Raw genomic sequence first — 16,263 nt, forward strand, 5'->3', positions numbered from 1 at the left:
AATTTGAAATCTTGAACAATGCATTTCTAATTTAAAAATTTCCAATCAAGCAGACTTCTACAACTCAGGTTATTTTTCCAGGTGTTTGTGCACATCCTTAAGACCAGGAACAGTCCCACGACTTCTTCGTGTTGGACTGTGTTTTTCACTCATTTCTCTCATCTTACTCCGTATTTACTCGTTTACTTTTATTTTTAGACAGAGGGGAAGGGAAGGAGAAAGAGAGGGAGAGAAACACCGATGTGTGGTGGCCTCTCACACGCCCCTCACTGGGGACCTGGCCTGCAACCCAGGCATGTGCCCTGACTGGGAATCGAACTGTGACCCTTCAGGTCACAGGCTGGCAGTCAATCCACTGAGCCACAACAGCCAGAGCTATTTTTTTCCCATAAGGCATCAACTTTTATTTGATAGCCTTTTCAGAACTATCATTTTAAAAAGATTTTTAAAGAATTTTAGAGAGAGGGGAAAAGAGGAAGAGAGAGTGGGAAAAACAGACGTGTTAGAGAAAGGGCAACCTGTTGCCTCTTGCATGCCCCCAACTGCCCCCCACCCACTGAACCACATCAGTCAGGGCCAGGACTTTTTTTTTTTTTAAGATTTTATTTATTTTTAGAGGGGAAGGGAAGGAGAGAGGGAGAGAAACATCAATGTGTGGTTGCCTCTCCTGCACCCCCTGCTGGGAACTGGCCTGCAACCCAGGCACGCACCCTGACTGGGAATGGAACTGCGGTTGTTTGGTTCGCAGGCCTGTGCTCAATCCACTGAGCTACACCTGCCAGGGCCGACTATTATTTTTTAATGGCTCCAAAATACAACTGGATTACAACTATTCCGATGCAGTTGGTTTCACCTTTATGTACTGTTTTTCCTTCTTCCTTTTAAAGAGAAAACTACAGGCCCCAAATGGTGTCCCTCGAGCTAAAGGTCCATACTATCAAACCTAGACTTAATATCTGATCTAATTACAGTTTCAGCCAACCTCTCCCAGAAATGTCATCTTAAACTACTAGCCTGGAGTTTTCCGGTCAAGCACCAATAAGGTAACCTGTCACGTGGGCCCTCTCTACTCCCCACCCCGCAATAGGAAGAAGAGGCAATCTGCATGATAAAAACCATGCCATTTGCCTCCCTCTCCTAAAGATGTCCTGGCCTACAAATAATCCTTTCTTTTCCTCTTTTCAAAATCGCTGCCTAACCCCGTTCTTTTAGGTGGGATGCTGCCTGATTCATTGAATTGCTTAATAAGCAATTAGATCTTCAGTTTATTCAGTTGGTTTTTTTATAACACTCATTAAAAAAACAAAACCTCATATAAATATACAAAACCATTTGAGGATAGTTTTCTTCCCTAGAGAGCAATGATTCTCATTTCTGTTAATAACTTATTTGGAATAAACAGCTTACTTTAAGTAGACTGATCCACATATGCAAAGTAAGATGCATATTTACAATAATTCACAAGGTCACTTGGTAGTTTAAGGGATATGCTTTGAAAAGTCAACTGTGTCAGTTAATCGTGTTGTTTATCTTAGATGCTATTTTTTTAGTATTCTATTTGACAGTCTGTGGTTTCAAACAATATGAACAAAGAAATGTTAATCCCTATTTTACTTCTGTTTTGTGTTATTTATCCTTAAATACTTGAAACAGTGAACGACTACAGATATATCCTTAAACACAATTCATCTAATTCTCTTTGTAAAAATTTTACATTTTTAAACTACTTGGCAGTCCACTTAAAACTGCAAAGTGAACTTAAATGCTAGTCTTAAATCTTCCTAACTCTCCTACTGGGAAATCCTAGAAAATCGAACTAATGAAATACAGTTTATACTTTTAAAATTCTAATTATGACTGTCATATTAAACTGAAGGTGAGACTAAAACTGCTGCATCTGTTAAATACGTCAAGCAATGTACTATGTCATACGTGTTACTTAGTACGAGTGTAAAAGTCAAGTCCCCGGCAGAAATCGGAGCGCCTCCACTCTATCTTCTGGAAACGTATAAATTAACCATTCTTCCCAGCGACCCTCCCCCCACCCTCCCTCCGCCTTATTTTACATGTAGATAGGGCGACTCAAGTCTTTTGAATTTGAAGGGCTGCTATCTCGACTCCATTCTTTTCATCATCCTGTTTTGAATGACACCGAGAACGTATGGATTCTTTTATAAAACCACCCCCTGGATGCTGAGCTCTGTTCTCCTGGCAGCCAGTTAATTTTGCATAGCAGTTAGTACCGACTTCTCAAAATTGGCCATCCAAATGTAGTTCAAGGATGTCTCTTGTAGTTCCTCAGTGGTCTCAGATAATCCTGTTTTGTTTCTCCAAACCCGAAGGGGAGGGAATTACATAATTACTAAATTCCCAGTTGGAGTGGTGTGGAGAAGGATACCGTAATCGAAAACTATACGGTCAATTCAACCCCGTCCCGCGCGACAGGGCAAGGATCCAGCATATGCCTTATTTTAAAATCTATTCTACTTATTCACTGACCGCGCAGGGCTGGGCCACAGGCACATGGTCCTCCTCTCTAGCAGCCAGTCAGCTGGGAGCAGCAGATGGGCTCATTTGCATTTTTCTTCTTACACTTCGACAGGCAAATTAAGGATTTTTTTAAAATTTACATTTTCGCTGTTTGCCTGAAACGTAAACGTGGTTTAACTGTTGGATTGGGCTTCTCTGACCTTCACCCACCACACCCACCCCTTAAAGTCACTGAGACTTGAGGAAATACCCGAGTGGTAGGTTGTATATTTATCAGGTTGAAATCTCCAGTTCGGAGTCGGAGAAGTCTCAAGAATCAGCCTTTATTCAGATGGTGACTCGTGTTTTTCTATTTTAAGCGCTGCGTGCAGCTATCCCGTGGGTTTGTGTGTGGATGTAGGTCTCTGAGCCCGCGCACTTCTGAATCTCTCACTTTGCAGCCTCAAAACTTCGGATTACCAAGTAGAAGACAGATTTTTAGCTCTGGAGCTCACAACAGAGGGCGGGTACAGCGCCGGGGGAGTGGCCAGAGACAGAGTTTCCCAGCGCTCCGGTCGCTCTCCAACTACCCTCGACTCCATGCCGGCTCTCAGGGCCACTGGGGTCCCTGCGCCCCTATGTCTTTGTGCCCAGCTCGGCGCGGGAACACCCGCCTGGGGGCCTGAGGAACCACGGAAATGCCAAGAATTCGGGAGAGGCGCGGGCGATAGGGGAGGAAACGCCCCCGCACAGTTGCCGTCCCGCGAAGAAAAAAAAAAGTAAAAAAAAGAGGCTTTTCAAGTCAAACTCCTAGGGTCTGAGAAACCACGTTTTAGATACATAATTCGCAGAGGAGAGAGAACACGCGGCGAGCAGGCGTCAGTCATTGTTAGCCAGCGCTGCCCTGGAGCGCCGTGGGTGCGCGGCCTCCGCCCCACGCCCGGGCAACCGGCGCGGGCCCACGTGGAGCAGCGCGGCACCCGCCAAGCGCGCGGGGCCGCCTGGGTCCCCGGATTGCGCGCCCTAGCTCCCCGCCGCGGCCGTTCACGCCCGAGCGCCGCCGCTGGTCCCGCGTGTGCCCCGCTGAGGGGGAGGGGCGGGCCAGGGGTGGGGGCGGAGGGGTTGTAGTTTCAATGCGGCGGGGGCTCCTGTGTCCTTGTGCGGAAATGACACACGGAGTCCCGTCACGTCACGCGAGAGCGCAGCGCACGGACACACACAAAGAGAGGGGAAAATACACGGCGCCCGCCCGCCGCCCCCAGGAACTCCCCGGGCCGCCCCGGCCAGGCCGTCGCGCGAGTCCCCAGCTCCCCGGACCTGCGCTACCCCGCACCCCACGTGGCGACCAAACTCGGCGCGGGCCCGCTCTGCAAAGTACAGAACTCGTGTCCCAGGTAAGCGCGGGGCGAACCAAGCTGGCTGCGCGGCGGCGGCGGCTTCAGGGCAGACGGACTAGAGAGTGCCTGCAACATCCATGCCGGGGTGGGGGCGGGAGCAGGGGAGGGGACGCAAAGGGGGGCTGCCCTGAGCGCGCCCGGCGGGAGGAGCGCCTACCCCCGCGCAGGGACGTGTGGCCGAGCAAGCGCCCGGCGCCCACGGGCTCGCCGCGCCCATTGTGCCGCGCACCCCTTTGTGCCGCTCGGAACGCGGCAGCTCCATGGCGTCCCCGGGAGCGAGCGCGCCGCGCGGGGGTGGGGGAGACGCGGAGTGGAATAGTCCGCGCTACCGCCGCTGCCTGCTCCACTCGCGCCGTGCGCCGGCTCCGCTCCCCTGCCTGGCGCCGCGATGGAGCGGCCGGGCCCGCCGGAAGGCTCTGCGGAGATCGCGGGGACTCGGCGCCCGCGCTCGGCCAGGCAGCGGCGGGGGACGTTTTAGCATGAAGAAGGGGGTGTCTGAGCGGAGCAGGGGGCGGGGACTGTAGGGCGATGCGGAGTCGGGCGCGGGAGGCCAGAGGAGCTGGCGTTTGGAGGGACGCTACCTCCGGGGTCTGCAAATGGAGTGAGGCCGGCTTACGGCGGTTGTCGCTGGGAGCGCACAGAGATGGGCCCCGCCTCCAGGGGGCGCAGCGCTCCCTCCCCGTCGTCCACGACGGTGTTCGCGGTTCTCGCTGTCCGGGAGCCGGAGGGGGCCCGGTTCCCTTGGGTGTGCACCCTGGCTGTGGAGAGGCCTTCGCGGGCGGCCGCGACTGGAGCTTGGGGCTTTCGCCGCTGCCCCTGACCCCTCACTTTTGCTATTTTTGCAAACGTGATTACCCACGCAGACTTTGCCCTCTTCTTATCGGTGAGTTGTGCAGCAAACCGTATGAAGACTTGTCTACCTAAACATACATTTTTTTTAACCAGGTGTTTTCACAGGTAAAATGATTGCTCAGGTGGCCTATCGGAAAGAATTTTACGCACCGAAGCTAACCAGACAAGGGTGTGTGGAATAGACTCAACACTTCAGAGTCGGAAACGTTCAATTTCTCTTTTTTTAAAGTAACTTTGGAGTGTTTAACGTACACAGGGCATTGCGTAGGGTGTCACAAAGCCAAGACTGCAGAAAACTGAGCTCTGGGCCTGATTCGATATATAAAAAAGAGGGTCGGAGGAAGCTCTTTTGCTTTCCATTCCCCACCCCCACTCCCCTTTTTAAAAAAACAATCATCCTTACCTAGTTTGTGGGTTTTTTTAATCACCATATAGGACCCTGTTAGTTCTCTCACCCTCAATAATGAGATTTGCTCAAGATTTTGTATTTTAAGTTTTCCATCCCTAGCCACTACCTCAGTGTTTGATGACTTAGTAGGTGCTCAATAAACATTTGCTAAATGAATGGAGAGCCTCTTGGATTCCATTCCAAGATGGACGGTGGGAGTTGGTGCAGCCTGTTGCTGCTAGTGGGTTAACCCATCTGCACAAGGTCCTTGTAGTGAAATTCATGGAGCCTTTAAAATTTGTCATGTAAAAACTCCTGGATGTGGATTTTACCAGAGGCCCCATCTCCTTGTCAAAGTAATTTAAGAGAGAAGTTTTATATCCTCACCACCACCACCACCACCACATACAAGGCACTAATAGTAGCAGTAGGCCAGTTAGGACCTAGCAGACAAGGTAATCAACATGTCAACCTATTGAAGGGTATCACATCGACACACTTAATTAACACTTTTCATTTTGGTCACTCCTAAGTTACTAAGCATCCCTTACATCAGAAAAGGAATAGAATTGTCTAACAGGGAGAGGGAAATTGGAATCCACCATGGTAGAGGTTTGAGTGACAATGTCCTGCAGGAACGAATGGCTTACCTGCCACTCTTTAGAGCTGTCCAGAAAGCCCCCGAAGCACTGAGGAAAGACACAACGTGCATCTCACATTTTATAATGTAGAAAGAAAGACAGGAAGGTTGCCGGCCGACCAAAAAGAGTGTGGTGTCAGTGTACGGAAGGCTGGGGTGCAGTGTTTTGTTTCTGGCACTTAATTTTGATGACAAGTGGAGAATTGTGGTTGCCACCCTTATTTATTGTTCATTGTCCCCATTATCAGCTAACGTAAGTTTGGAGGAATTATTTGTAGAATTTGTCTTTGGGGTGATGGAACTTTTCTGTATCCTCTCACTGGTGCTTATAGGGAGGTATACATGTGCTTTTTCACAGAACTGTGCACCCTTCCCTCCAGAGTGTAAATTTGACTGTATGGTAATGTTTTTAAAATCACATTTAAAGTCACATGTAATGCATATGCCAGAAAGAAGGATGTTTTAATGTGCTTTGTGCACAGCACCTTGCTCCTGCTGTTTCCTCCTCCAGACTGGACAATTGCTCTCCTCGCCCTTCTGATGCTCCAGTATCTCCTACAACATTATTATTTGAGCCCAAAGCTCTTGTGGTTTCTGGAACTAGCTGCCACACGTGACCTGCTCATGCCAAACTAAGAGCTCTCCATGCTGGCATCAGGCCTTCGGTGTGTCACAGAGGAGGGATGCTGTTTCACTCGTGGCGGCAGTTCCGTTCGTCACCATATGACCAGACTTTTACAGACTGTTGTTTCAGAGCTGAGTTGTTCTCAGCAGTTCACCCGGTGGCATGCCTTTCCTCCACTTTTAATCCAACTTGCAACATGTACAAAGTCAGCCCTCTTAGTAGTACAGTGTTTTGTTTTCTACCAGGGGCAACTTTTCCTCTTTTCTGGCCTGATCTTCCATTATTATTGACCAATAAAACACAGTTGCATCAATATCTATAAGGGCATTGATTGCTCAGTTGAATAAATTACTGATCTTGTGTGCAGGGGGTTGATGGTTTGAGTATGAAGCTAGTAGATCAAAGAATGGAGGTTTGGGGGTGGGGTGGGCGTTAGTTTACACCACATTATTCGCCAACTCTAATTAGCTTGTGTGGTCACAAGACAACATACTTGAAAAAGTGGGAAGTACAGAGGAAACCTAGCTTATACCTCCTAGGAAAATTAGTCACCATTGTCCAGTCAGTCACATGGGTGGCTGCTGGGATGTGCTGGCCCTCCTTTTCTCCTTGACCCTCAGCTTCTGGGTGCCAAGTTTAAAGTTACAAGCAAAGTCTTATGCCTCCTACCATTGACACCTAAAGAAGTTTCCTTTCATGAGTCCAAAGGCGCTTGAGTAGAATCCTTTTGCTGAGGAAGACAGCAGGTTTAGTTAGTCACTTTCTGAAAACGCAGTGTCTAAAGGGTGAGACGCCAGTTCCCAGGCAGGCAGGGCTGTGTGGTTGCCCTTCCCTGCCTGCTGAAAGATGAGGCTGTGCTCTGACTGAGTAAGGAAGGCAGTGACAATTACAGCGTTAGAGAAACTCGGGGTAAATTGCCCTGGTTTTGTGAGGTCTGGCGTTTTTCAAACAGCATGTGCAGATATGTCTAAAAATAAAAACATTGTGAACATACCCTGCAAGTCCCATGGGCAGGGTGCCACTGGTGAGAGAGCCGGGTTCTGAGAGCCCCAAGGCTCCCGGCTGTTCCCGCGGACCCAGAGACAGCGCAAGAGAGCGGGGCCTGGGAATGTTCTTCCTGTCCTCCGGGAGCGCTCGGTGTGATGTCACCCTGCAGTTTCTTTATTTCTTTCATTTGAAAGACAAGTCATACAAACCTTTTCAAAAGCTTAGAGTCATTTAATTTTTAGTTTTAAAAAGTAGTCACTATTAAGATGTACTTTATACATCTTTTTTCTTTAAAAAAAGCTTTATAATGGGTAACATTGACAGAGCGGTCCTTTGCCAGGTGCCTTCCCTTCTGTAGTTTTCACTGAAACTCTGAATGAGGCGGTGTGCACAGCTCCATTTTGCAGAAGAGCCAACGTTTGGGTGGGTAAGCAACCTGCCCGGTGTTAGAAGTTAATTGGAGGTGGGGCCGGGGTTTGAACCCAGTTCTGCCTGATCTTAAAGTTTAGTAGGGAATCCCGTTTTCTGCGAGATCAGCCGCACTAGTCCCTCCCTTGGTGTTCTGGGGCCCGTGTGGCCAGTTGACTTGCTCCTGCACGGGAGCCCAGCCTCCAGTGGGTGCTCAGCAGGGAATGGCGGCAGCGCCCCATTGTGTCCCTGCTCTTCTTGGAAGGCTGGAACGAGACCATCAGGCCGAAGTGCACCGCACTCCTTTCCTGCTCCTTGCTTTCTGCAGCACTCTCCTCCAAGTGAGGCGCAGATTGCGTGGGCTCTGGTTCTCTCTCTGCAAAATAAGTGGGCTCTCTGAGGACTGCGTGGGCCAACATGTGAAACCGTTAGACCGTGGGGCCAGTGTTACATGAATGTCAGCTGCTGTCCTCCCTTTATGTTTCATTTTTAAAAATCTGCATGACCTGCAGGAGATGGGTGTCAGGAAGTCACATCATGCGTGACTGTTGAGCCCTGGCTGACTGGCTCAGTTGGGTAGAGTGCCGTCCCAACACGACAAGGTTGTGGGTTCAGTCCCCAGTCAGGGCACACACAAGAAACAGCCAACAAATGCATAAGTAAATAGAACAACAAAGCCATCTCTCTCCCTCTCTTCCCTCTTTTTCCTCCCTTCCTCTCTCTTAAAGTCAATTTAAGAAAATTACAAATTGTGAAACAGTTGAGAAAAGTATGAAGTAAGGTTCAGTTGGTGCCTAGTGGAACATTTAAATCCTTGAGTATGTTTTTGATAGTAACGTTTCAGATGGTTTGAGCAGAGTCTCTGCTGTACCTTTGTGTGCGGCAGTGCCACACAGCTGCCATCCCCACGGTCTCAGGTTCCAACCACATTCGTCTTCTGAGGCTCATCAAGGAGACCTCCTTCAGTGGTGAGTGTTTGCTTCACTTTATATCTGGAAACGTGACTTGGGAGATGAGGCTTTGCCGCCACGGTGGCCTGAGCTGCTGGCCGGGGCCAGCTGCTCTAGGACCTGCACCTCAGCCCAGTGGCAAGTCCCAAGTGCAGTGGATATCTCTGATTTAATGGGGCAGAGTCCTGAGTCAGCTGGCTGGGATTTGAACCTCAGGGTTTCAGGAAGCCCAAGTACTTCCCATTTCTGGGCCTGCTGTTTGTCCTGAATGACGCTGGGCTGGCCACAAGCCTCTGGTGCCTCTGATTAGCCTGGTGCAGCTCGCAGCGGAGGCCTGGTCTGGCCAATCTCTCCCGAGCAGCCAATTCTAAAAGAACTTGGTAGAGGGGTGCCCCAGGGCAGTCCCACCCCCTATGGGCAGCACTGGGGAACATTTTCCTTTGGAAACCTGAGGGACATTTAGGGAAGAGACCAATAATCCTTTGCCAAGGAATCACCATGCCATGTGTCCCCTGCTCACCTTGCTATAGCCTTGCACCCAGCTTTTAACACGGAAAATAACCCCACAGCCAGATTCCTGCATGACTCCTTCCTCTCCACTTTTAACCAATGACCTCACTATACCCCTTCCTTTTTCTGTGACCTGGCCACTTCTCCGCTCCCCAGACCTCACCTTTTCTCTGTCCCCACTGCTGCCTGCTGCTTCACCCTGGCCGGAGCCAGGACCCTGGAGCACACCTCCGATGGCCCACTTTGGTCCACTGTTTAGGTGGCGTGGAAGGAGGGGATCAGAACATCTCCCAGGGTGCTCAGTCCCAAGAGAACCCTGAAGAAGGGACTGCATGTAAGTCATCTGCTGTGCAGAACATAGAAACCCAGCATGTCAGGCATCAGGCCCTGGTCAGACACTGAGCTGCTCTCCAGTCCGCGCGTCCTCGGATGGCCTGGCTGTCGGCACTCGGCTGAAACTGTGCACAGCCCTGAGTCCACCCTCTCCACACACTGAGGGGCTTCTTACACCTTTGGAGGCAATAATTCAGAAACAGTTAGGAAATGAAAGGTCTTCGCTAGTTTGTCAGTTGTTGACATTTAACGATTTGATTTTACATTCTCACTCGTTCCTGTTTTGTGGATGTAACTTAGAATGTGACCTGACAAATAAACATTACTGTACTTCTTTTTTTATTTAAAAATTGCTTTTTTGTCCTGACTGGTGTGGCTTAGTGGGTTGGGCATTGTCCCGTGAAGCAGAAGGTCACTGGTTCAATCCCGCATGTCTGGGTTGCAGCCAGGTCCCCACTGTGAGTACAGGAGAGGCAGCTGGTCCAGGATGTTTCTCTTGCCCATTGATATCTCTCTCCCTTTCTCCCTCCCTTCTCCTCTCTCTAAAAATAAATAACATCTTTAAAAATTAAAACAGAAAGAAAATGTCATCCATAACCCTCTTAATTGGAAGTAATTACCATTCTTTGGGCATATTTCCTTCCAGCTTTGGCATCTTTAATTTTGTAGCCGAGATACCCCCATTGCTCTTGGAAGAATGTTGTTATTGACTGGGTGGCCCTGTGATGAACAATTGATTTTGAATCTTTACACATAATTTAATGCTAGGCTCTTTCTGTCATTAGAGGTTTCCAAGTCACGTGATGAGAAAATGTGTAGAAGTTGACTTCCTAACTTTTATAATAGAAACGACAGGGGCGACCAGTGATGGTCTCAGGCCAGGTCCCATTCAGTGTGTTGTCCCTTCCATTTTCTCTGCAACTTTTTGTGCGGTTTGTCAGTGCTCATGGCAGGTGGTGGGGAGGGCTCACTCTGCACCAGTTTGACCCCAGAGTCCCACCTGTGCTTCCCCCGAGAACAGCCGGGAGGTGAGAGGCCTCCCGGTCCGGGCTCCTTGTTTTACCCTTGTAGCCGTGGCTCATTACGGTGACAACATACCATAACTGTCAAGTGTGTGAGGTTCTGTAAGTGATGGAAAGATTTGATGTTAGGTCTTTATAAACTGAAGTTTATGAGGAAGATTGGGATGTACCCATTTGAACACTAACAAAGTTATTGTTGAAGTAGACCTCCCCCTAGAATTATCTTGGATTAACATTTCTCCCCTGCAAAGGAAAAAAGTCTCGTAGGTATGTGTTAAAGTTTAGAATTATTTGTGTCTAGAGCACCACATCGGAAGCATGGGTGGTCTTCTGCACAGCTGTGGCACGCAGCCTGTGTTTACTAGATGTAAGTGAGTTGTTATAGAAACCCTGGTGTAGTGTCTCCTAACCTGGGGCTTCCGACCGCTCTTTCCTTCCTGTTACTTTTATCTTCTGGTATTTACTCGTACTCCCCTCCGACAGAAGTTCCCAGAGACCTACCTGCATCCTCCAGGTCCTCCCAGGTGTCGGCCGTGATCCCCGTAGATAAGTGGTATGTGTGGTGGATTCCCTGTTTGGTGGGGCCCCGGGCCACCAGAGCACCAGGCAGGAAGACGAGAAGCCGTTCCCGACAGTGTGATCGTCAGCACGTTGCTAACCTTCCTGAGCCCCGGGTCCCATGCCTATGAAACAAGATGGTCTCTGAGGTCCCTTTGGCTCTAAAATTGTGCTTCAGTTTCCTCACCTGTAAAATGAGACAAACGAGAGTTTCTACTTCACAGGATTATTAGGTTAAGTTCACGATGAAGCTCTTAGGGCAGCACCTTCCACCCGGTGTAGGATGCAGTGTGGTGAGCAGCTGGAAGGAAAGGGCACAGCAGGGCTTCTGCCTTCAGGAGCTTGCCCTGCAGGCTGGGGCACCTCTGCTCCCGGAGGCCCCGGCAGGCACCTGCGGTGGCACCCGCAGCACCGCGAGCCAGGGGCTTCCCCTGCCCCCATTAACATGCCTCTTACAGGTTTTTAGCTCTACTCTCTCTTCCCAAAGCAGCAACTCCAAATCTTTGTCTCAAAATTTGCCTCTGGGGGAACTCAAACTAAAAAAAGAAGTAAAATTTCCATGATACATTAAGTGAGGGGAAAAAAAGCAAGGAATGAGGATCTTAAACCTTTTATTCTCAGGATCCCTTTATACCCTTAAAATTTGTTGAGGAGCCCAGAGAGCTTTTATTAATATGAGTTATGTCTGTCAGTATTTACTGTGTTAGAAATGAAAGCAAAAATATTTATTAATTTGTTTAAAAATAACCATAATAGCCCTGGCTGGTGTAGCTCAGTGGATTGAGCGCAGGCCTGCAAACCAGAGGATCGCGGTTTGATTCCCAGTCAGGGCACATGCCTGGGTTGCAGGCCAGTTCCCAGCAGGGGACGCACGAGAGGCAACCACACATTGATATTTCTCTCCCTCTCTCCTTCCCTTCCCCTCTAAAGATAAGTAAATAAATAAAATTTAAAATAACCATAATAAATTCAGTATAGGTTCAATAACATTTTTATGAATATCTTAGTGAAATGAGTGGTATCATTTACATTTTTGCGAATCTCTTTAATCTCTGACTTCATAGAAGACAGCTGAATTTTCAAATCTGCCTCGGTGTTTAATCTTCTGTATATCTCGTGGCCTCAGGAAACTTCTCCTGCTGTGCCTAGGTGAGAAAAGGGGCAATAACACCTCAGTGTTGTTATGGAAATAGTTTTGGCCCAGACTGGTAGGTCACCTGTGGGAGACCTTTCCTGTGGGAGAGGCAACCAATCGATGTTTCTCTCCCTCTCCTCCTCCCTCAAAATAAATAAATGAAGTTTTTTTTTTATGAAAATGAGTTTGATCTTGTGGACCTCTCTGAAAGGGTCTTGGATGTACTAGTAAACTTGTAAACTAGTAAACTCCAGAAAGAATGAAGAAAACACCCTGGTTGTAAAAGTGTAGATTTCCGTGGTGTAAAATACTACCACCATGGCCAATTTCAAGCCACCAACTTGACCCGTGGGCAGCAGAGCTGGGGGGAGAGACCATGTAAAGCGACAGTGGCGAACCACCGAGTGCGAAGCGCACTCCGAGAACCACGGACGCAGAACGTCTGCAGTGGGACACGTGAGGAAAGTAATGTGGGTGCCTCCAAGAGAGTAGCCCAGTGACTGGAAGACAGGGGACTTCTTAAGCAAATATTCTTTTATAGCTTTTGAGTATTGTTTTCCTGTGCGTATATCACCTAGTCAAAAAGGAAGAAAAAAGATTTTGTGTCCTCTCTTCCTTAATTAACTCTAAAGATACGAATATAAAAATATGACCTGTAATTGTAAATCTTCCCAGATTTTCCATTGCCTTGTGGCATCTCTTAGAATTGGTCATTTCTAAGCCCCAGCGAGGGGTTCTCGCTTCTCTGCCTTCTCCTCATCTTTCTTCACGGATTCTCTCCCCTCCCCAGCCGCACTTCCTGCCCCAAGCCAGGAACGTGCTGACCTTCGGGATATTCGGGATTCGAATTCAGCCTCATCTCAGCATGAGGCAGGGGGGCAGCTTGGCCAGTTATTACATGTATGCAGCCAATTTAAGCAACTTAATTAGTCTTTGTAATTTGATATTGGAGTGGCTAGAAGCGTTTTATTTATCAACATTTGGGATTACCTTCTCTTTTGTGCTTTTTGTAAACTGAAGGCTTTTCTGGTGACAGTCTGATTTCCCCTCAGCCACAGACAAAGTTACACCCACGCACGGAAGGTCGAATGGTGTCCATCTCACTCTGCAGAAGCGACCGGGAAGCACTTCAGTAACATTATGTACTCCTGCAAGCTCCGCTCCATTGGAGACCTTTCTGTAACTGTGGCAGTCACTTCACCCAAGGCTTCCTGAGCTCTTTGGTTTTTGTTGTTTTGTTTAAAAGGATTTCACTGAGATTAGCCCTATTTGAGAGTTACCTTCAAGCCTGTGCTGGCTCAGCTGGAGGCAGTAGCAAGGCACACAGGCCTCCTTGATGCATGTTCCTGTCTTTGGGTGAAATCACCGTCCCTTGGTTTTGGTCAGGGGTTTCTGAGGGGCATGCAACAGCTGCCCCACGAAAGTTGATTTTCAGGAACCTGTGGTCGCATGGGTTATCTCACGATCTGAGGTGAGAGGAGGAAGGTTTGGAAAAGGAGAGAATCTTAAATGGGGAATTCTAGGAGGCCCAGCAGGCAGGGGGGGATTGCAGTGCTTTCATCCTGGGCAGGCGGGGGCCGTGCTGGCTGGAGGCTCCCACGTAACCTATAGTTAAGTAGCGGAAGGAATTTCTGAGGCATGCTTGGCATCCGGATACTCGGTATCCACCCAGGAGAAGGAACCCTGCAACCTTCACAGTGCAGATGACCAGGGAGTGGAGGTAGCAGGCAGTACACGCGTCCCCTTCCCACCCAGCCCTGACGTGGTTGGTGTGCTGTCACTGTGTTGGCTCAGGATGCCTGCAAGGACCCACACATCCCTCTTGCAGAACCCTCTGTGCTCTGGGCTGGAGTCTGTTTATAAGCACAGGGCACACTGGTTTGCCAGGTACCTATGTGGAGATAAAAGGAGATTTGGATGCTCTAGCTGCTGTTGGAACACAAAATCCAAGGCTGGAGAACCTCAACAGAAGATGGAGGATTCTGTTAGTATTCCCTCTCCTGGTGGCTGGCAGGAGGTGTTCACAGCCTCCGTTTTAGCCCCAGTCCTCCCACTCACAGCTGTGTGACCCTGGCAAGTGACCTGCCCTCCATTTCCCCGTCTCCCCTTCCAATATTCAAATGTTTTATTTCCTTAGTCAAAATGTAATATTTTCCAGCTTCAATAACAAATAAACATTGTGTATATTTAAGGTATGTCTCTCAGTTTCCCTGTTGGTAGGATTGGGATTAAAACAGTGCGGGGTGAGCTGGAGGCACACACACGGTGGCCAGTGGTGCCAGCTCCCGGTCTGCAGATGGTAGTGAAGTCCCTCCCCCACTCAGGCCCCACATAGTAGTCCTGGGTTTTCGAGGCCTTGCAAATAGGAAATTCCCCAGTTTCCCTAAGAGCATGGCTTCTTTGCGGGCAGGGAGGGAAGGGGCTCGCCATTCTGGGTCACTCCTGAGCTGGTCTAGCTGTGTTCTGGGTCACTCTTGAGATGGTCTAGCACCTGTCACTGGCCTATAAATGAACACAGAAACGTTTTCCCAAGCAGATGCACCCTGGGCATCCTGAGGCCTGCAAAGCTGCCCCCACCCCACCCCCTCCTCCCATGGGTCTTCCCAGCTCCCCTCTGCTTTTCCTTGAACCAAGTGGCCCCAATGTGTTCTCCTCCATGATTTTCTGATAGGACAACCACAGGAGCTCACGATTCTGGTGCTGAATGGCTTGCTGTCGTGTCATGTGGTGGTGGTTCAGAAAATGCCCTTCCTGCCCACTGCGTCACACCCTGGCAGCAGCCGTGCCCGGCCCCAGGCTCCAGCCGCACGCTGTCTGCCTCCTGGGCAGATGTAATGTTAGACGACCGTCTTTGCTCAGCATTTGTGGTTCTCTCTCCTGTTTTTGCATCGACTCCTATTTTATTTTCTTCTTGGATTCACTTATTTTTTTAATGCTTTTCTACTTAGCCAGAGTCTTTGTGGTTTTCTTTCACTATGGCCTGTTTCCCCTCCAAATAAATCATCCTCCATCTCCTCCCCTTCCCACCTTTTCTCTCCAGAATGTGCTGTTTTGTGCACTGTCTCCGCCCGCCGTCTTCTCATTCTGCTGCCCCCACCTCTGCCCTGGATTTGAGGGGAAGGGTCATGGGACCCTCTGGCAGGTTTCCAAGGGGAGTTGTCACACTCGGGCCTTTGGGTGAGGCCGGAAGTGCCCTTCCTTGAGAGGCCCCTGACTGCGCTGGGAATTTCTGGCAAAGGTCGGTCATTCCCGCTGCCCCCCGAAATGCAGTTGTGTGCTTGATTTGTATATGGGAAAGTCCCATGTACCTACCTGTACCCCCCTCCTTACCCACCAGAGACACCCAGGTCTGGGATGTCATCACACGGGAGGTTGCTTTGCCTGGGACACAGTGGGAGCTGCATTTGCTAGAACTTGCCTCTGGTAAGACGGCTCTCGGGCTGTGGACGCTCACCTGTTTATTTTCCCTCAACATTGCCTGGCCTGTTGCCTTTTCTGGGTAGGAGGTAGTTTACTAAGTAGGACTTATTTTTAGTGTTAATTTTGGTTTCAAATAAGTCTTAAATTTTCTTACTCATTCCTCTGAAAATTAGTGACACAAGGATGAGAGTTAACGGGACACGCTGTCCCAAAGTTAACGGGACACGCCGGGAAGTGTGGGTCACATCCTAAGGCCTGTGTAAGTGCCGCTGCTGTGAGTGAAGTTACCCCATGCCCGGGCCATCTGCGTGCCCTCTGTCTCACCCCGTCCCCAACGTCCCTTGGCTCACTGGTGTAAGATGGGACCACAGATCATTTCGTGACTACTCTGTGAACAGTTTACTGACCTCTATAGGTGGCACCCCTCTTCCGTATTGAAATTTCTTTTTTTTTTTAAAATATTTATTTATTTATTTATTTATTTATTTATTTATTTATTTATTTTCTTAAGAAAGAGAGAGGAAGGGAGAAGGGTGGAGGGGGAGGGAAAGAGAGAGAAATGTTGATTT

At 49.1% G+C, this 16,263-nt stretch overlaps 1 protein-coding gene across 2 annotated transcripts in view; it reads left to right on the forward strand.

Moving 5' to 3' along the window:
- The first annotated feature begins 3,618 nt into the window (after positions 1–3,618).
- Positions 3,619–16,263, forward strand: part of BEND3 (BEN domain containing 3) — a 40,549-nt gene continuing 27,904 nt past the window's right edge. The window contains exon 1 of one of the 2 annotated variants that reach the window (XM_037159040.2): positions 3,619–3,863. The gene's annotated coding sequence lies outside the window, so the exon portion shown is untranslated. Of the gene's footprint in view, positions 3,864–4,683; positions 4,750–16,263 lie in introns of those variants that run through there. The other variant, XM_037159041.2, reaches the window with a different exon arrangement.

This window comes from Artibeus jamaicensis, unplaced genomic scaffold, assembly GCF_021234435.1.
Source record: "Artibeus jamaicensis isolate MK-2021 breed Jamaican fruit bat unplaced genomic scaffold, CSHL_Jam_final contig_387, whole genome shotgun sequence".
NCBI classification, from domain to species: Eukaryota; Metazoa; Chordata; class Mammalia; order Chiroptera; family Phyllostomidae; genus Artibeus; species Artibeus jamaicensis.